The sequence below is a fragment of the Polyodon spathula genome, chromosome 11 (genome assembly GCF_017654505.1).
Source record: "Polyodon spathula isolate WHYD16114869_AA chromosome 11, ASM1765450v1, whole genome shotgun sequence".
Taxonomy (NCBI): domain Eukaryota; kingdom Metazoa; phylum Chordata; class Actinopteri; order Acipenseriformes; family Polyodontidae; genus Polyodon; species Polyodon spathula.
In genome coordinates, this window is record NC_054544.1 from 28,715,539 (window position 1) to 28,737,909 (window position 22,371).

At 39.2% G+C, this 22,371-nt stretch overlaps 1 protein-coding gene across 6 annotated transcripts in view; it reads left to right on the plus strand.

Moving 5' to 3' along the window:
• Window positions 1-955: 955 nt before the first annotated feature.
• LOC121322829 (lipoma-preferred partner homolog) overlaps window positions 956-22,371 on the plus strand; it is a 128,953-nt gene continuing 107,537 nt past the window's right edge. The window contains exons 1-4 of one of the 6 annotated variants that reach the window (XM_041263178.1): window positions 956-1,106; window positions 6,943-6,987; window positions 8,739-8,795; window positions 19,926-19,972. The gene's annotated coding sequence lies outside the window, so the exon portion shown is untranslated. The remainder of the gene's footprint in view (window positions 1,107-6,942; window positions 6,988-8,738; window positions 8,796-19,925; window positions 19,973-22,371) is intronic. The other 5 variants (XM_041263182.1, XM_041263177.1, XM_041263180.1 and 2 more) reach the window with 5 other exon arrangements.

The window sequence follows — 22,371 nt, forward strand, 5'->3', positions numbered from 1 at the left end:
CGCTGTGATTCAAAATGAAAAGTTTACCTGTACCCCTGAATACAGTACACATCTAAAAATGAGGCTTCATGTACCCCCACATTATGACACACTCAGTAATTTCAATTGAAAAAGTTTCATCACAATCAGAGAAGCTATCTTCTCTAGATAAGCTTGCCCACCACACAGTCAGTTGTGCTGCATGTAATTGCATATGACATGGTGTATTTAGATTTCCAGAAAGCTTTTGACAAAGTCCCGCACAAAAGATTAATTCTCAAACTGAACGCAGTAGGGATTCAAGGAAATGCATGCACATGGATTAGGGAGTGGTTAACATGTAGAAAACATAAAATACTGACTAGAGAAGGAACCTCAAAATGGAGTGAGGTAACCAGTGGAGTACCACAGGGATCGGTATTAGGTCCTCTGCTATTCCTAATCTACATTAATGACTTAGTTTCTAGTATAGCAAGCAAACTTGTTAAATGTGCAGAGGACACAAAAATAGGAGGAGTAGCAAACACTGTTGCAGCAACAAAGGTCATTCAAAATGATCTAGACAGCATTCAGAACTGGGCAGACACATGGCAAATGGTTATACTGGTTTTAGGAGAACACAGTAAATTTTAAAAAAAGGCTTTACTTTTATTTTAAAATTCTAAAACCGATCTGTAATTATTTAATACATCAAATTGCTGAAAACTTTTAATATAATTTAGTGTGCTCAGAACTGTAAACGGTAAATACAAATGAATATGGATCAAATGTGCCTCAAACTGTAAACTATATATACAAATGAATGTGTATCAAAGTGTAAACTGTAATTAAAAAGAATGTGTATCATCGTTACCTACTGAACAATCATCTGAAAAAAAAAAAAACATGAAATTCGCTTTCGCATAACAGGACCACAGGGCTTTTCTGATTGTATGCAGATTCATCAGGAAGAGCCAGCTTGTGATACCAGCACTGCCTTACATGGGCAATTTTCAGAGCCTGGGTGTCTGCCGGCTGGAATTCACAGCCTGTGACGTCACTGCCTGCGGCTCTACCAGATTTTTTGGGGGAAAAAGAAGTTTCACTTTTTGTTGGGATTTGAAACTCATTGATTCTTAGAAAGCGAGGTAAGAAACCCGACTTTACTATTGCATAACCGCTACGACTTTGTTCTGGGAACCGTAAAGAATGTTAGGGATGGGAGGAGACACGACAGCGACACGTCCTACTAAACACTGTGTAACATTGTTGCGACGTATTGTTCTGCAGGGAGAAGGTGATTCAGTAATTTTGCTGTGCCATGGAGGGAGCACGTAGGTTTTGTTAGGGTTATGTGTAAGTTTGTATTCCGCTGCACTCCCAGGCTGAAATTTGCAGTTGTGTGATTTTATTGTATGTATGTATACACTTGGTGCTTTTATGAGAATGTGGGCGTTGTTGTACTTTTGGTTTTACCCTGCATGGAACTCTAGTACTGTGGCAGACTCTTCCCTTAACGAATAGAGCCCGTACTACGCAAGGCGGAAGTGAAGCTTTGCAGACAGACAGCCTCTCTGAACTGGGCGATGCTGGCAGTTTCATTTATTTTTCTACTTTCTTTTCATCCCCGTTTTTAGTATCACTGGATTATTAATTTAACAGTACACATGCTACTGGTCAGACCCGAATCTGTACCATGTGCATACCAATGTAGCTTGCTTAAAAAGTTGCTAATAAGGAAATATCTTGCAAAGCCTCCGCCCGAGTCATGGTAGTATCTTTGTGTGTGTGTGTTTGTGTGTGCCTTGTACTGTATAATGAGCGATATTATGGTTCACACAAGCCTATAAATCTGTTTTTAAACAAGTAGTCCTGCATTCAGATCAGAAGCAGGTCTGTATGGCATCAATGCTATGCCATCCTGTGCATTGCTGCTGCGATGGTTTCCATAGGTTCCAGTCTAGAATAACAACTCTGCTATACAAAAACCAAACAGAAAATCAATTCACTATTTTAACAGGGAATAACAACAATTCAGAACCTCCTAAATATCTCATGTATTGAAATAATTAGCAATGTGGTTTTGAATTTGAGAGTTGTTTTTCATTTCCAGTTGAGTGTAACAAAATATATCAAATCTATGTAGTACAGTAAGTGCTGCATGCTGTAGTATAGGCTTGTATGCTTTTTAGATAATGTGTCATTTCAAAAACTAGTATCAAAGGAAAGATGCTTTTAAAAAAGTCAGATATTTACCCCATCAGGTAACCCTGAATAACACTGTCTAACATTTAACTGAACAACTCAGCCTACTTATTTATATTTTTGATCGTATCTTGGGCCGTGACTTTGGTTAACAATGTAGGACGGGAGCGCTGGAGAAAACCATCACTCCTCTATACTTGGTAAACACATATGTACAGGATGACTAGCTTTATCAGTGTTTATCAAGGTGTTCATTTAAATAAAAGCTGTGCCACAATCTGTAGACATCTCCTAAATTGTGTAACTTTACTATGCATTGCAGTTCCATGTCAGATGAGAAGAATTCTTCAAAAGTACAGTTTTAGTGACTCCTTGCAGAGTACATAGATTAAAATATGAAATGATCAAATTTGTCAAGCAGTCCTCAAAGTGAAGTTGCTGCTGAGCGAGTGGTACAGTAACTGTGCATTGGTGTCTGACTGCACCGCGTGCATCGGTGTCTGACTGCACAGCGTGTATTCAGCATGGATTTTGCATGCCAAGCATACCAAATCTTTCAGTCCAGTACAGAATGTAGGCTTGGGTCTGTTGGATTAATCTTGACAGACTCAAGGGGAAAACAGTTTACCTGCTCTGGTCAATGACACATTTTAACAAGGTAGATGAAAGAGGATTGTCCAGCCCTGTATGAAGTAAATGGACTGGCTCTGCATCAGGGTTTGATATGCATACTATTCTGCTACTGTTAAAGACAGAGGACTAAGATGCTCATCAGTACTGCATAGTTATAGACGTCCATAGCACATGGCATCTTCAGCACCGTGCCACCAAAAGGACAACAAAGAAACCAAAAGAATTTCAGTGGGTACTTATTAATATTAAATATGTGTAGCCTGTGTAGGTTTTTATAATTCATGTGTCTTCAGATTGCCTTAGTGCAAATGAACAAAAGGGGGTGCAAATGAAACAAAAACCTTATTACGCAGGCAACCAAGGAAATCGAACAACGAACAAATTTTTTTTATTCAAATTTGGTTTAAATAGTTTAATGTAATATATGGTTTCACACCCAAATATTTATATATATATATATATATATATATATATATATATATATATATAATATATAATATATATAACAAATGTCACAAAGACGGCTGTAGTGGGTGCCGTCAGACGTCATCACCCACTACAAGTCTGGTCTATTACCTATGTGTCTGACGCTCATTTCTAATACTTTGCTGCGCGGTTTATTATTACCAGAAAATAAAACAGTTGTACAAAAACACTGACACCAAAACAGGATACGGCACTTGCGGCCAAAATAAATAGACAAACAAAACGAGTAGACACTAACAAAACAGGGGACGAACGCTACACAAAACAAGTACAGTGCTGATATAGTTAGTTTCTCCTCTCTCTCTTTCTCTCTCCCATTCTCCACTCCCGAACACACAACCCAGAGTGAGTGAAAACATGCTGCTTTTATGCAGCTATACCGAGACTCGATTGCTAATCAATCATTCAATTGGAGTCTCGGTACAACTGCATGTGAATTAATAAAGTGCAATTCCCTGTGCTTGCATATTACATTTTACCTGCACGTGAAGTGCTGTGCAATCCTCGTGCCTAAATACAAATATACATTTTAAACACTTGTATTACACAGACCCATTTATATCCCGTTTACCAATGACTATACACCAACATTAACACACTACACATAACATACAACACAAATAGCACAGGGGTGGGGCACTTTGCCGCTATATATATAATATAATTTTCCGTATGATCTTTTGACTGGAAAAAAAATGTTTTTCTTAACCTGATGATGAAAGTAATAAATAAAGCAGCTTAAATGATAAATGAGGTTTAGTCCTGTTTTATTAACTTGTTGTGGAATAGCGAGCTGGGACATTCCTTGCAGTTCAGAGGCTTAGGAAAATTAAAAAAAACTCTGACAGCAACAAGTTCAGAAGGACTGTGGATGCCTGGGTTTCTTTTTTTTTTAGATAGCTTGCTTTCTATGAGCTTCGAGCATAGATTAGAGTTCAGGTTTGTCTCGTCTCAGTATCATGTGATCGCTTTATGAAGGTAGATGTGTGGTTGGGAATAGTCCCTCAAAATGAGCTTTCAAAGGTGAAGCCGAAGTCACGCCTCCTTTCTGAGTTGTACAGGGATGGATATAATACTCTTATTTCATAGAATTTTCACACATTCCAGGTTTTACTACAAGATTGATTAGCCACAGTGTATAGGTAACAAGCCCAGGAGTGTCTGATTAAACTCATAGTAAAACCAGGAAATTAGCCTGGTTTGACTTGGCTTTTTGACTTGGTCATTTTGGTAAGTTGGTGTGTGTGCAGCAACCAGCAACCATTCACACACACACACACTAGCAACCATTCACACACACACAGCAACCAGCAACACACACACAGCAACCAGCAACCATTCACACACACACACAGCAACCAGCAACCATTCACACACACACACAGCAACCAGCAACCACACACACACACAGCAACCAGCAACCATTCACACACACAGCAACCAGCAACCATTCACACACACAAAGCAACCAGCAACCACACACACACACAGCAACCAGCAACCATTCACACACACACAGCAACCAGCAACCATTCACACACACACACAGCAACCAGCAACCATTCACACACACATCAACAGCAACCAGCAACCACCAACACACACACACACACACCCAGCAACCAAGTGTGTGGTGTGTGTGTCGTTTGGTCAACTTGGTAAAGTGTGTGTGTTGTTGGTCGTTGGTCGTTGGTAACCACACCATTGACACACACACACACCACACACACACCAACACACACTTCACACACACACACACACACACACACACACATCAACGTCTTTGGTAAGTGTGCGTGTCGTTTGAGCAACCAGCAACCATTCACACACACACACACAGCAACCAGTAACCATTCACACAGCAACCAGCATCCAGCAACCATTCACACACACATAGCAACCAGCAACCATTCACACACACACACACACATCAACCAGCAACCATTCACACACACAGCAACCAGCAACCATTCACACACACACAGAAACCAGCAACCATTCACACACACACACAGCAACCAGCAACCATTCACACACACACACACACATCAACCAGCAACCATTCACACACACACAGCAACCAGCAACCATTCACACACACAGCAACCAGCAACCATTCACACACACAACAACCAGCAACCATTCACACACATCAGCAACTCCACAACCAGCAACCATTCACACACACACATCAACCAGCAACCAGCAACCAACCACAACACACACACACACAGCAACCAGCAACCATTCACACACACAGCAACCAGCAACCAGCACACACACACACACACACAGCAACCAGCAACCATTCACACACACAACAACCAGCAACCCATTCACACACACACAGCAACCAGCAACCATCACACACACACACACCAGCAACACACACACACACACAACAACCAACACACACACACACACACAACACACACACACACACACACACACACACACACAACAGTGTGTGTGTGTGTCAAACCAGTTGGTCGTTCACCACACACAAGTGTGTGTCTGTCACACCAGCAAAACCATCACACACACACACACACAGCAACCAGCAACCATTCACACACACACAGCAACCAGCAACCATTCACACACACACAGCAACCAGCAACCATTCACACACACACACACAGCAACCAGCAACCATTCACACACACACAGCAACCAGCAACCATTCACACACACAGCAACCAGCAACCATTCACACACACACAGCAACCAGCAACCATTCACACACACAGCAACCAGCAACCATTCACACACACACACACAGCAACCAGCAACCATTCACACACACAGCAACCAGCAACCATTCACACACACACACACAGCAACCAGCAACCATTCACACACACACAGCAACCAGCAACCAATCACACACACACAGCAACCAGCAACCATTCACACACACACAGCAACCAGCAACCATTCACACACACACAGCAACCAGCAACCATTCACACACACACACAGCAACCAGCAACCATTCACACACACACACACACAGCAACCAGCAACCATTCACACACACACAGCAACCAGCAACCATTCACACACACACACACACACCAGCAACCATTCACACACACAACACACAGCACACAGCAACCAGCAACCATTCACACACACACAGCAACCAGCAACCATTCACACACACACAGCAACCAGCAACCATTCACACACACAGCAATCAGCAACCATTCACACACATAGCAACCAGCAGCCATTCATACACACACAGCAACCAGCAACCATTCACACACACAGCAACCAGCAACCTTTCACACACACAGCAACCAGACAGACACACACTCATACATCACATCTCACAGTGACACCAGCAGCTATTCCCATCCAGCCTCACTAAGAAGCAGCATCTCATACAGTACATCCCCACAATTACACCAAGGGGGACCATAGGAGTCCGTGTGCATTGGGGCAGTCTGGGGCAGGGTTTGTCCCTTGTGAAAGCATAGCAAAGTGTAGCCAAGCATAGTGAAAGCCTGGCAAATCACTGCAGAGCACAGACCTGTATGGTAAAGCATAGGTATGCTCTGTAAAGCACATATATGGTGTTTGAATTCTTTACAGTAATATCAAGTTATTATTATTGCATGTTATTCTAATGCTGCCCATTAAATTGTTTCATAGAATCGACGAAAGCTTCAGAAGGAAGGACGCGCAAAATCAAGAGTGGTATGTACTGCACTGCAGCCCAGCCTCCACTCTGTATTACATTCCTCAAGTATTAGACATTTGAAATAGTTCTTTAATTTTCATTAGTGTTTTTGCCAGGTCCTGGAAGTCTGTATGTGTGGCTGGCATTGACGAGCTGCCATGTGTTCCTGGCACAAGTCCTGAAACAAAACCTGAAACGGAACACTGGGCTGGGTTACTCTTCACTACCCAGTAGACCAGGGATCTCCAACCCTGGTCCTGGAGAGGCCCAATCCTGCAGGTTTTATACCTGTCTTTACATCACCAAAGGCTAAAGATTTGGAACACCTGTTAAGCTTGACTAATAAAGCCAGTAATTGGTTCATTTAAGTAACTTAAGTAAATGAAAACCAGAAGACCCAGTAACTCTCCACGACCAGGGCGGGAGACCTTTGCAGTACACAATATTAGGTTTTATGTTTTTACAGTACAAAAGTCATTCCATTGAGTGCATTTATTTATCTTTCCAGAAGTAGAAATATTGCCTATTACATACTGGTGTGGTTCCAGGGAAAGCTTGCCCAAAGAAAATTGTTCTCAGGCTGTATTCCTGGAGAAGCGTTGTGCATGGCGGGCACCCGATTGAGTTTTGTGGCAGGACGGATGGGGCTTACAGTTATGATGTCTGTTCTTCAAAGCTTATCCGCTCTTTTGTAGTTTAGTTTCAAATTAATAGATTGCACCATTAAAAGATATGGTCGACGCTGCTTATCAGCTGTGTATTTCGCATGGCAGCCTCCTAGGATGCTTTTAATGTTTTAGCAGTTGCAAAAGGTGCAGGGCTGAATCTGCTTTATTTAGCAGTGTGTTACTCAGAAAAACTGTTTTCCTTTGTAGTGGTAAGTTAGATGAAAAACAGCCCACGTTCTTGGAGGTGGGCTTTATTAGAAGGGGGACTTGTGGGATCCAAATTTTAATTGATAAGGTTTAGAACTATCTCCCAGCTGTGAGATTTGATAAAGCCAGTTCTGATAGAGAGCAACAGAGCAGATGGACAAGGGAGGAAACAAAAGGAGATAAACACAAATGAATCACATGGCTGAGCTTCATCATCTCTTCATGTGCACATTCTGGTGATTATTGCACAGATTCTGGATAGTGGAAGTGATACTGTTGGCTTACTGCCAAGTATTGCAGTGGGGATGTAGTAATATTGCACACAGCTCTGACGATAGGTGCATGCTGAATCTAACTGGTGCAATCTCATATCTTAATAATCTACAAGTAGTACTTCTGGAGCTAAAAAACAAATTCCTTCCTATTGGAGTAATAAGGTATACAATGAGTCCCCGCTGTCCACTCGCATAGCGTATTGTAAGGATTCCAATTACAAACAAGCCAGTTGTGTAGTTAACAGGGCGTTGCTTGTGTTTGCAGTGGATCCCATAATGAAAGGAGGTGGGGTGGTGGTGCATAGGGATAAAAACCTTTTTATATCACCAGTAATTCTTTACATTCACTTCTAGTAACTGGGCTCTTTTTTAGTGATGGTATTGTCTTATTATATGGTTTATACTATTCCCTTTCTTAACCCCTGGAGTGGGAAGCATTTCCTTTTTACAAATGCCAGCAGGATTGATTTTAACACACAATTTAATGTATTTCTCCATATTTGGAAATGTTTACCTACTGTTAGAGTTAGATGTTGGAGGGTGGGGGGAAGGGAGGCGAGTCAGTCTACATGCTGTCTTAAAAAGCCTTTTCTGTCCTCCTGGATATTTTTTTTTGAGGATGGTAGCAGAGATCTTCTCATACACATACAGAAGGAGAGAGAACCTGTTTGTGATGTAAGTAGAGCAACATTTTCTTTTCTGTCATTTTTTCTTTTAATTTAAAGTTTAAAATAACTTCATATTTCATATTTCTGTTCTTGAGAAAGTCTAAAAGGTTGACACAGGCCCCTTCAGGTTTTTTGGTGATTAAGCCATCACTGATCTCAACTGTGCGCTTCTATAGCTAACTTTGCAATCAAGTTATATCTTATGTGAAATCTTTGATTCAAGTGATGCAGTAGACTTATATATTATCAACATATAAGTATGTTAGCTTATTTTTTGTATTTATTTCAGACGCATAAAAAAATGTCAGTTTTGTTGTTACGTCAGTGATGTGTGATTTCAAGTCATCCAGAATTGGATTTGACCTTGTTTTGAAACTGAAAATCACCTGCCTGCCTGCCTCTCTCTCTCCCTTAATCTCTGAGCTTTTGCCTTTTTTAGGAAAAGGTTTGAAGTTGTAGCATGTGGTGTGGTTGAGAAAGTGTAAGGCATGCCCTGACTTGCAGGGCAAGGTGTCTGAAAGCCATCAGCAAACAAAAATAAACTGCTTTAGTCACTTAAACAGCAAGCAGGCCAGTCAGTCCTTCATGCTTACAGTAGATGTTTGCTCGGCTGAGGACAGTTTCTAGTGTTCAGAGGCACTCCTCCTAACCCTTCATGCTTACAGTAGATGTTTGCTCGGCTGAGGACAGTTTCTAATGTTCAGAGGCACTCCTCCTAACCCTTCATACTTACAGTAGATGTGTGCTCGACTGAGGACAGTCTCTAGTGTTCAGGGGTATTACTATTAACTATAATGTTGGCCCCCTGTCAGCATCCAGCCAGGGCAAAATTATTTGTTTATGAAGGCTGGAATGTTCTGCCAGAGTCAGTGACGAGGGCCAGAAATGAACAAGAAAATGAGGTTGATTTGATTCCCATGGTCAATAACAGTGGCTGTGTGTGCGGTCACTCAGGCTGATTTAACCAGCTGGAGCTGGGAAGGATGGTAGTCTGAAGATGTTCAAATCTTCCCAGCAAAGCACGAATAAGGTGCTTCAGTCCATCATTCTTTTATTGGGATGCGTAGTTTGTGAACCAGATTAGGTGTCTGATTTAAAAAAAAAATAAATAAATAAAAATGCCTGTAAATAAATATAAGATCCGATTTGAAAAGACTTTTGAAGGTTGAGTGATCACATTTGATTACAAGTAATCACTTTTTGACAATTTTCTTCCAGTTAAAAGCTGATTTCTAAGGATCTTTTTACATTTATTTTGAAATTAGAAAATATTGAATGAAAACTGTACAAGAAAGCGACACATTGATGACAGAAGGTGGGATAAAGAAAAACGTCTTGGCCATCGTGCATCGTGCCACAAGTCAGAACTGTTATGGTCTTTTCTAAAGAGGAGGCAAATTGTTCTCTGGGCATTTACTGTAGCGATAACATTGATAAGAGCCCACTTGTTAATTAGACACAGCCACGAGCGCATTAAGTGCTACCTGATCATTTAGACATTTTCCTTGGAAACATATTTACTGACATGCCTCAGATTCATATTTAAATTCACAAGACTTTCTTCTAGTCATCAGTCATCCATGCATAATCCTGTCTGTGCTGTGTGATGCGTATCGGCATGGAATCAGGGCTAACTTATGGCTGCCTTTAGTGCTATTGTTTGCTGGCAGGTTATATAACAATAGCCATGAAGGAATTGCATTCATAAGGAAAGTGGCTGGAAAAAGGAGTGGTAATTGGATTTCATGTAGCTGTGAGGAATGATGTTGCAGACTTTAATGATTGAGTGTGTTAATCGAATTACATTATGCTTGGTGTTGTATGAGGCAAAAATAGTTATGATTAACCTTGAAGCCACAAAAGTCAGGAAATTCCTTACAAATAAAATGACAGTTAAATTAACTTCAGTGGTGCAATTTGAAGTCACAAAATTCAGGCAATGCCACACCACCCATAACTCGGCTTCATCCAGGCGAAGCTTTTAGCATGGATATTGTGATGTGATGGGCAGGGACAAGGGGAGCAGAGGTAGGAAAACAAATTGTGCAAACTTAGCAACCACATCTTAAACAAGGAAAAGTGTGTTAAATAGGACAAAGTAACAATAAATAGGGTGCTGAATGTAAACTAATGTTGGTTTAATTTACTTAATTACTACAACAACTGCAAATGGTTTACTAATTGCAAAAATGAATACTCTCAAATTCTTGAGACATAGAGCACTGATTTTCATTATTTAAGCTGGCTATTGGTTTTGTGTTTACTTTACAAAGTCAGTTTCACACGTTCTGCTGCTGGTTCTACAATTAAACAGTCGTGTCATGTGAATTGCCATTGCTTTACACAGTGCAGACTACTGGGGATAATTACAGCTTGCAGTGACACAATGGAAGGCAGCTGCGACCCAGGTCTCACAGGTACAATAACGTGATCATTTATTAATTAGAACATGGTTGAGATGAGGGCCCTGGGTTACCAAAGCAGCCTGTGCACAAGTCAGCTGCAAATGACTTGTCATATTTTGTAGATGAGTCATGTCTTCTACAATAATATGACCTAATAAAATAGTGATCTGATGAGCAGAGAAGACTTGTAAAAGCTTTTTCTTTTTTTTTTTCTTTTTTTACACTGTGATATAGATTACCAGGTTGACAGGGGCTCAGTCACCCTGGTTGTTTAACCCTTGAGGCACACAAGGAATTCAGCTGTTTGTTGTTCAAATGGCTTCTTCTTAAAATACATTTGAGAGCGACTCAAGCATCACGAGGAGGAAGCTGACAAACTGGATGACCAGATTCTAACCCTGCACTGCATTGCAAAAATAAGAAAGTTAGCATAGTATTTTTTTTTTTTTTTTGGGACACATGTCCCTTCTACATTTAAAAGGTTAAATTATGTTACAGTAAAAACCAGGTTCTGCCGTAGAAATATCTTCAATAACTATAAAACACTCAGCAGTGCTAAATTTAGAAATACTTAAACCAAAAAAAAAAGCAAACATACAAAAAAAAATTAAATAAATAAAGAAATTCCATGATATTTTTTAGGGTTCTTTTTTTAAGTATGTTTCAGCATTAAAAAAAAAAAAGTTTGTAGCAAAGCTATCATTATTTTTATGTACATTCCAAATAATGATATTAATAACTCTGAGCTTTGAACAGTTATGTCAATCACATCTTACCTTTGACTGTCTGAATTTGTTTGAAGTAGTTTCAGCCAGGATATGGTGTAACAAGAGTTTACTACAGTAAGGTGTTTATTAGGAACTGGGTTGCATTTTGCATATTCTGTTTTGCACTTTGCTAACACTGCTGAGATCAATCAGATGAACATATGAGATGAATCCATGTGCCCATGCGGAGTGCCATCTGCAATGAGATTGTATTGACATTCAGTGCCACACTAAGGGCAAATTTCCAAACAGGACTTAAAGCATTTAGTGGGTTTGAGACAACAACATGTCTGGTCCCCTTCAGCTGCTGCTTGCCATTCATTTTATACAGTATTTCTTAGAAAAAAATAAGGATACATTTTTTGATGCCTGTGAAATTAGCTGGCCATTATTTTTCTAGCATTAAGAATTCTGATAATATTTATAAAAACATATCTGCTTTTGTATTCCCTCTTCATTCAACAGCAAAATATTCAATTATTTTCTTCTCAACAGCCTCATAACACCAAAAGTAAGGTGGGTGATTTGCTAGCTCTTCTCCCAGTAATATTTAATTAAATCAGATACTGTAGGCTGTTCCTGCTTAAATACCCTACTGGATTATCCTGCTCTCAACTGCAGTACCGTTGAATGAAAACTATAATGTGAACCATATCTGAAATGCACTAATAGTTTATTTTAGTAACTTTAGACACAAGTGTATTCTGTGCTTTTCATGGTTCATTCTTCTGAAAGATTGGTGCTGTGGAATTAAATGAAACCACTTGGTGTTACAAATAGCTCCAAATGAAAAACTGATCAACAATTCACTGTTTTCTCCTCCACAACTTACGTTAATCTTTTGAAACATAGATAGAAGTACAATATGTACAGCTAGCCATTATATAAGCTTGTTTAATGTGCAGAATATCTTGTTTTCAAGACCTACAGTAGTAGGTCCAAACTGATACAATAAGACAGCTCAGAAGGGGTCATTGTATTATGAGGATAACCAGACTGGACAGAGACTGTTTAAGACATTAGGTGGGTGGGGGGGTTCAATGCATGTTTTTCAATTCCTTCCAGTTCCATTTCAAAATCAATTCTCAATTCCAGTTCATTCGAAGGAATTGGAATTGGGTCACGCATTCCGTGTCTTTTGCTAATGTCTGCGATTTTTGCTGATCAGTGTGACTTGTGGGGATATTAGTAAATTGTGTTCAATATGTATGTGATTTTATTGGAAAGTGTTTCTCATTAACATTTTAAATTTCACATTTAAAAAAAAAATGCGTTTATCGTTTTTTAATTTAAATACATAATTACATATTTTGAACTAGCTCCGATACCATACTTGCTGTCCTTTTTTAAATTTTTTAAATTTTTTGGAGAATAAAAACAAAATCTGAATCAAACTAAGCTCTTTGATTAAATACTTCTTGAAAGTTATGGTAACAGTTCATAAATTCAGTGTGTCTGTATGTGTGTTGTATATGTGTACTACATTAACTGCCAGCATTCCCTGCAGGACATGCCTTGAACATTTTCCTCTTTTTAATTGAAATTATTGTTCCACTTGTCTTTTAGTTGTTGTACGGTTGCACTTTAATGTACATGTCTCTTGTCAGCCCCACACCCTGTTTGTGTGGTCCTCGTGTGTATTTCTCGCCCTCCAGTGTGTTATGCTTGCCGTCTGTTTCCCCTGTTTGTGTCTTTATTCTTTGCTTAGTTCAGCGCTTATAAATGCTACAGCTAGTTAGTAGTCACCGCTGCAGAGCAAATAAAAAAGCAACACATTGAAATTTCATTGCTTATCTCTTCCTTCTTTGCACACAGGTTCGGCACCAACTCTGCAATATTCTTTTATTAAAGACAGTTATTTTATTTATTTTTTTATCCCTGTGACTTTATTCTCCCTCTGTCATTTTCTCTGTGATTTTGAACGCATTGACTGTGTCTGCTCCGTGATTTATGTCCACATTTTCTGTGACAAACTCCTAGCCCTAACCATGGTCCATGGTATTGTGCACTGAGCTGCTACAGTATAACAAGACGTCTTCTCATGTGCAGTATTAGCTTATTAGATGTAGAATTCACACTGAAGTTTTGACCCCAAAAGGTCCTGTTTTAATGATTTGGATAACGTGCTTTGGGATATCTTGACTGAAATATGGCTCTTTTATTATTGTTATTGTTTTTTTTTTTTCTTTTCTGGCCAACAAGGAAACATTGTCGCTGTAATCAGTTGCAAATGTTTTTATCTGTTTGACTTCTAGCAGCACTGGATATGTAACCCAGTCATCTTCCTGGTTTTGAAAGTGGTAGTCTGTCAACTTTCTAAAAATTCTTTACCAAAATATAAAAACTGCACATAACAATATTTGAGGAATGGAAATGATAACTATTCAGAATGAGTGCAAACACTTCAAAAGAAAAAAAAATAGAAAAAGAAAATGTAAATTGTAAACTTAATTTGTTTTGTAATGTAAAAATAAGATTGAGATCTGTTTTAATGATCTTATCCACAGCGTGTAATAACACCAGCATGTTTCATTGGGTTTAGTAATGTTTATAAGAGAAGGATTAGTATACTGGAGAGCTGAAACACTGATCCTTTTAGATCACTAAAATAGACCCACTATTTTAGACCCATTTAGAGGGATGGCACTGTATTCCCCTGTATTTTATTATTATAATTTTCTGGTTTTTAGAAATTATGTTTCTTGGGATCGGAAAGGGCAGAATGAAAGAGGACAAGAATGCGTAAACAGGAACTGGCAGAGTCTAACCCAAGAGGCCTCGGTGTACTCCACATATGGATTTCAAGGGCTTGAGAAAGACATTGCTGCACAAATACCAGACGTAGTGAGCTGCTGGTAGGGTGAAACAGGAGCCTTGTTCATTTAGTCCAGTGATAGTTATTATACCACTGTAATAACATATTGGGATTGTTAAGAATTGTTTGTCTAGTAAATGAAGACAAATGCTGTCGGCAGTATAAGGAATTGACCATCTTCTGTTTATCACCACACAGTGGATTTGCTATCTGCCAGTGCTTTTTGATCTTTGTGATAAATGGAAACTGTTCAGGCCTATGCAGAATGAGTTGCTGCACAGTATAACTATATGTGTAACCCATTCTTTCCAAGACTGTGTGGTAATACATTTCTATTAATCAATAATTTACAGACGATGCTGTCCTGATTCTTCTCGGAAGGGCAGCTTATTATTTACCAGAAGCAGCATGTTTTTTTTTTTTTTTTTTGTGTTAACCATATGACTAAAATCTTCACAGATGACAAAATAACACAGGTTGAGTCATTGTGTGCCATATATACGTTCGGTACTATTAGATATAAGCCTGGATACATCGTCACCTACGACACACCAATTTACTTAGTAAGCTGCTTTAGATTTTACGATAATATCATTAAATCAGTTAATATAATAATTGATATATTATTATATATATATATATATATATATATATATATATATATATTATAATATATATATATAGTATAGATTAAATAGATATATAACCATATAAATTTGATTAATTATTCTTTGTTGACACAGTTTGACCAGCTAATGGTAATGGTCTGTGAGTTCAGCCTGCTACTAAGCCTTCAATAACACATCCCGAAGTGTTGCCCTAGTCAATTACTGGAGCAGCTTACATGTGTAGCATTCCCAAAAAAGCCCAAGTCAAAATATTTAAAGACAAAGTTTCTCCCTGTGGGTCAGGGTCGTGCTTCCCTTCTTGGAGTGCTGGACTTAGTGGACAAAGTCTCTGCACATAGCTGCTGGTTGTTATTTTTTCTTGCACGAGTAGCCAGTGCTAAAGATTAAACAAGCAGGCCACTGTTCTGACTGGTGCAAGTTGTTAATTAGATCACCAGTTATTCCTGTAAAATAGCTTAATTCAGAAAATGCTACTTGTTCAGAAAATGCTGTTTGCTTTTGAAGTTTTTAAGTATGTCGACACTTCTCACTGCTCTGAAAAAAAAAAAAAAACATAATCCAGTCAGCGCGCAAAAGCAGTGTTAAAAACAAACTTGTAAAGGCTTCTGGGAAAACCATTTTCCTAGAGCTTTCCTGAAAAGAGCCATTAAGGCACAGTCTACTTCATGAGTAATCTTCATGGGCTCAATAAACACCAGCTTTCACTAATAAGATATCAGATTAAAACAAAAAACAAAAACAACTCAATAAGAAGTAAGAGGAAATATAGTGCTATTGTAAAAAAATAAAATAAAAAACCTGTAAACAGAAACGCTGAACATATTGAATCCATGTCTATTTCTCGACAGACCTATCAATTAACACACACTTATAATCTGAGAGGACTTGGCATCTCGCCTGCCTTGTAAACACAGCGTTCACATTCATTTGTACTGACAGCTCTGCTAAACAAAACACTGCTGTTTTACCAGAAAACAAATGATCCATCTGTCAGCCAAATCAAAAGCACCCATTTAAAACCAAGCTAAACGATTTTAGAATGTGTGCAGTTTTTGTTTGAATGTTGAATTAGTGTTGAAAGGTCTGTGTTACTGACTACAGCTATAGCCAAACATTTTGCATCATTTACAATTTTAATTTGAGACAATTGTATATATAATATATATTATAATCTATATAATATAATTAGATATCTATAATATCTTTATGATAATTTAGATCTTTTATTTAACATCATGTAATCAAAGAAACTACAAAATGATATCACAAAAGCAATAATATTAGTACAGAGTTTCATGATAGATTTTGAAATGTTATATTTTTCCATTTTTGTCATTTTTGTTTTTAGCATATGGAAAACTACAAAGTGGTGCTGTGTAATTCAGTATGCTAATGTAACATTCATCTTCATGAAGCAAGATTAGTTCATTCTATAGGTTGATGAAACACTTTGACCAGAGCTGTACAGTAACTGGATTTCTTTTCTTTCTTTCTTTCTTTCTTTCTTTCTTTCTTTCTTTCTTTCTTTTTCTTTCACTGTAACACTGGAAGAAGAAAGAATCTTCTTTCTGTGTGACCCAACACGATGGGTTTTGCTACCACAACCTCTTACGTGTCCTGGAGTCCACCCCTTCCATGGTCAGCTGTCGTCCATCGTGACATGCCTGTCTGTACAGGAGCATTGCACACCCGTTCCCACAAGTCCACGCTTGTGTTACTGTCAGCAACGAACTCCAACAACGCCCACTAACTGTGGGGTAATCCGAGGGGTTTAATGTTTTTGCTTTGGGTTGCTGGTTCCTTTCCCCCCCCCCCCCCCCCCCCCCTCCCCCCCCCCCCCCCCCCCCCCCCCCCCCCCCCCCCCCCCCCCCCCTCCCTGGGTCATAACGGTACCCCCATCCCTCCCACCCGCATGGTGCTTTAAGGATCCCCCCCCCCCATCCCAGGGTGTGCCTACCGAATCCCCACATTACGCACAAGATGGTTTTCTAGGTTCCCACATTAGCGCTGAAAGATGTTTTCTATGGTGCTACCAGTATAACTTCCCAGTAAAGCATAGCAGCCTACCCTGGTTTACTGCCAGGTAAAATATCCCGTTGCATACTACACTGCAAACATGTCACAAATGCATGCTGATATTCCACTTTTTCCAAATACCTTTATCTCCAAAATTACGTTTAACTTCATATCGACTTTTTCTTTAAATGAAAAGCGATGTAAGGTTTTTTTTTTTTTTTGGCGGGGTGGTGGTGGTGGTGGTGGGGTCTGGTTTGGTTAAATTTTGTTAATTCAATACTATTAATAATGAAAGCCTTTGACCATCTTGTAAAACCAAGTTTTCAAAATTATCCAGACAAACTCTTTAATGTTCATTCAAACTGAAAGGCATAAAGACCTTTTCGAAGAGTAAATTGCATTTCTTCGAGTGCTGAGCAGCCTTTGAAGTTATGCTAATAGCATAATGTGATTGAAGAGTCTGATCACTTAGGCTTGATCAGCAGTGTCTGGGGTTTGAGCAGTAAATTGCTGAGATAATATGAGTATTTGTCACTTCGCTTTTGCATTAAAGGAGCTGTTAGGTTGAAAACTGTTTTTAAAATAAATGATCATACTGGACTCGAAATTAAAATGGAATTGCAGCTGTTAAATTGCAATCTTGATTTGAGTTGATCAGGATATTTATTTTCTTGATACAATAATTGCACCCTCAATCTCATGGCTGAATCTTTCCGTTATGCACACCTGAAGACTAACTAGACGTAGTTGTGAATAAAACCAACTCTATAACAATACACCACAAAAGGAATGAAGTGGTCTCCCAAGGGACAGGGTGGCAAGAGCAGTCAACAGCCAATACAGCACTGTAATTGTCAATAGAAAGAGTCGTGTAAAACTCAGAAGTGACTATAGTTTAAACAAACAAACTTATTTTAGTGACAGTAAAAATTGAACTAAACTATTTTGAATAAATGTGCATGGTTGTGTTCACATTTTTGATTCACCATGGGAACTGACAGCAACACAAAAAGCCCTAGAAGTTTTGTGGGTTTTGATAAAATGCCACAAAGAGAAGGTAAACCATTTCTGGCTGTAGAATAAAGAACTGGAGAAAGGGCCGAGTCACGAGTGCATAGTTTCGTGTGCCATTTTGATCTTGCAGAAGTTTGGGTCATTTTCCAGTAAGGCAAGTTTGAGCAGTCACTGAAAGGGGTTTCCCAAATGCAGTTATTCTTTATGGAGTCCTGAGTAGAATGTGTTGAGAGCACTTGAACAGCACCGGCCACCTATATCAGAAGTCGGGATCACCACTTTCGCTGGACACATTGTACACGCCATGCATTCACACGTTCAATTAGGCTGGGTTCCTTTGATACCCCCTGATATTCAGTGGTGGTCCTAATGAAGTGGCCCGTGAGCGCAGGGTGACAAAGCCCTGTTTTCACAAGCTTGCTCTTTGTCAACATCTGCCTGTTTCTATACACCACCCTCCCGCTGTCCCTCATCTCCGGAGCACACCTGAGAGACCGGGTTTTGACATAGTGGGTGTTTGTTTATTTATTTATTTTTTGCTTAATATGCTTCTTGTATGTAAAGCAGTGTAAAGACAGGCGGACACATTGTGATCCGCTCTGTGACCTGCTCTAAAGAATGTTCTACTTCATCACAATTTGATAAGAGATTCTTGGATGCATGTCGAGCTCTGACCCCCGGGCTGGGTTCTGATTGGACACCCCTAAACGTCGCTTTCAGAGTATGACCTATAGCTGGGGTTAATTGAGATCAATGAGTAAGAAGAGGATTTAAACTTAGAATAATCAGCTTTTAATTGAAGCACTTTCACTGTGTATCCACTTATCACATTGACAGAAATGCTGCTTGATAAAGAGAATTTTCTTACATTATTACAATTCTGTCAGCACTGATCATGCCACTAATACTTTAATTTTGTTCAGACATTATGGTCATTAGTGACCTCCGGGTGCAGCTAATGAATACTTCAGGGAGCATGAAAATACTACAATATCTACAAATTCATGTTACTGCCCTATTAAATTCAGTGTAAACTAGTAGATCTTAACAAGGACTCAGATTGTTTTAAACTGATCTCAGACTGCAGTTTGTATGTAAAAAGGTAATGATTTTGGCCTGGTGCCTGTTGCTGTGGAAACCCCTGGGGCTGCATGTTCCTTGTGAAGGAAAAACAGCTGAGGCTTCCACATGACCATCTGCAAGGTTGCCCATCTGTCTGCAAGTAAATATATCTGTGCGTAACACATACATTTTCTCATGGACCTACGACAGCAGTAGGTGAACTCCTAGAATGATCTAGGGTTACTGTGCAACACCTTTTGTCTGATTTCCTCAGATGCATTATTGTACTGCACTCAGATCCTCTCAGAGTTTGATTCCAGATATGTGAACATGTGGGTGGGATTTTGAATGGTTCAGATTAGCTAAGCACTTGTTGGAGAATACTTCTGTTAAACATGCACTATATCTAAACAAGGTCTCTTCTTTCAGAGTTTAAGCTGCTGCTGAAGAGCTGACCTACTCTTTTGAAACTTAGGGTAAGTGGTACCATCTCAGTTTACATTGGGGTATATGCAAAAATGATTAAAAGCATGTTTTTACTTCAGTTTGGAAGATGCAGATAAATCAAGGACAACTCCATAGAAGTTGCTTCTGCTTCCTTGTATCTAATAGCTTCTTGTGCGGTTGTCTTAATTGTTCCATGTGACTGAGTGCGCAGGAAGTGAGTCAGGTAAGGTGTTACAGAACGCTGCCGGTCTGCTCCAGTGCTGTTTGCTCACATTACACTGATTGATCGGTTATTAAGTGTGTCACATTTTCATGATCAAGAACACAGTGTACCGCTCCACAGTGTAACAGAAATAGAAGCAAAACATGGCCTGACTTCTGTTGTGCAGTCATCACCTTTTAAAAACATTTCTTAAGTGGATGTCATGGAGAAACACCACTGTGCTGCAAGGAACAGATCAACTCTGTACATCTTCAGTTTCAAGCAAATGGGTTGCATGTTCAAACGACTGCATGTTTTGCTTGTTCTGGTTTAGACCTGGTCAATAGTTATTGAAGGAAGTGCATGATTTGCTCACCACATTAAAATGACATGTGCAAGACGTTTCATAACAATCTAACGACGTATTGGCAAATCCTCAGAGAAAGTTGACAAACAATATAGAGATTTCACAATCCGGAGCTCCTGTTCTATAAAAGTGAAGTCCTTTCTGAAGTTCATTCCAGACAGTATGGGGAGGGGTGGGGTTAGGAATTACTGCAATTCAGTTCCTAAAACAGAAATCTGTCCTGATAGCAGGGATAATGATGCCAAGCTCAGATCTGCCACAGATACAATGTGTCATGCAATCCCCTTGCAGAATAAATGGTCTCTTTGTCAAAGAGAAGATCAAGTCCATTCAACAGATTGTCAGATGTGTTTATACACACAGCCCTCAGAATCAGGCACAGTTTTGCACCAAAGCATAATTCCCTGGTGTCCATTAACTTCATTTATCCAGAATGTAGCTGCCTGTACATTTGTATGAGACATTGGTGACTGCCTATTTACAGTGGTAAGTGTAGGGAGACAGGCTTTACCCACCCACCACCTTGTATTACATGCTAGCCTCTACAAGTCACTGTGTGCTGTCTTTAAATGTCCAGAGGGGAAAAAAAAAAAAAAAAAAAAAAAAACATCATGCCCTCAGCCTTCTGATACAAACACAGAAGTATGCGAGTGGCCAAAAAGCTTTGAAGACAAGCAATCTAGCTGCTTCTCCTTTCTGAAATAGGAGGCTATGAAGGACATATTCAATTGTATGTTAACTTATGAAACATGCAGAAATCCAAATGGCTTGGTTTCACAATGCTGCCCCTGGCCCACCAGAACTGGCATGGAGAGTTTGTTTTGTTCAGTTTAGTTTCTTCACTTTGTACTTTATGCCCACAGGGCCAACACAGGTACATACAATACAAAAATGAAATGTGCTGTGAGACCCAAGTAGATTGTACTCCATAAAATAACAATGCAACAATAAAATAATTGGTCTACTTAGATCTTTCTTTGAATTAGGCATGGAGGTCATTTGGACGGATTGTCACATCACATAAATTTTACTCAATAATAATAATAATAATAATAAATAATAATAATAAAATAATGAGAGATACTAATAATTAAATGTGTAATATTTTTTTAACCCCAATACATTTCATACTGCCCCCCCTTAAGGGTGGGGGGGGGGGGGGTAATTAATGTGTGTTTTTATTAGGAAAATAATGGTATTTTTTTGGTCTTGAAGTTAGGGTTGTGACTTGAAAGGACTTATTTTCTAATAACAATATATTTCCCTTTTATTATGACACACATTTTCATATTTGTTTTTTTGTTTCTGTGAAACCACAAAGAGGAAAAACATGTTCAAGCTTGTTGATGTGAAAGTGTATATGTGTGTGTGTGTGGGTTGGGTAGGATTGAAAAAAGAGGATGTTAAAAATGAGCATGGAATTTGCATTGAAAGACACCAGCGGCTGATCTATTCCAAATCAACATTTATTTTTGAGTGTGTAAGCAGGTGGCTAGGATGTAGAGTGTAAGTTGTCAGTTTGCTGAATCTATCTGTTTTTCAGCAGGCATGTTTTTAGCTAAACCTTTTCCACTTTAACACAGAGCTCTTTCTTATCTCATTCACGAGAAAAACAGCGAGAGGTTATCGTAGTTCAAGTCCACCTTTCCAGGTTGTTTTTAGTTAAAACTGCCTCCCAGCCTTATAATCAGATCCTAGCACCTCATAAGAATTTCCAGATACCAGCAGCCCTTGGTTAAAAGCTCTCTGCAGTGTGTCAGCCATTCGGTCACATGATCAGCAGGGCAGCGTTTACATTCCACTTCAGATCCTGTTCGAAGCAGCTTGAACTTGACCCCTGTGACACTGTCACACTTTAC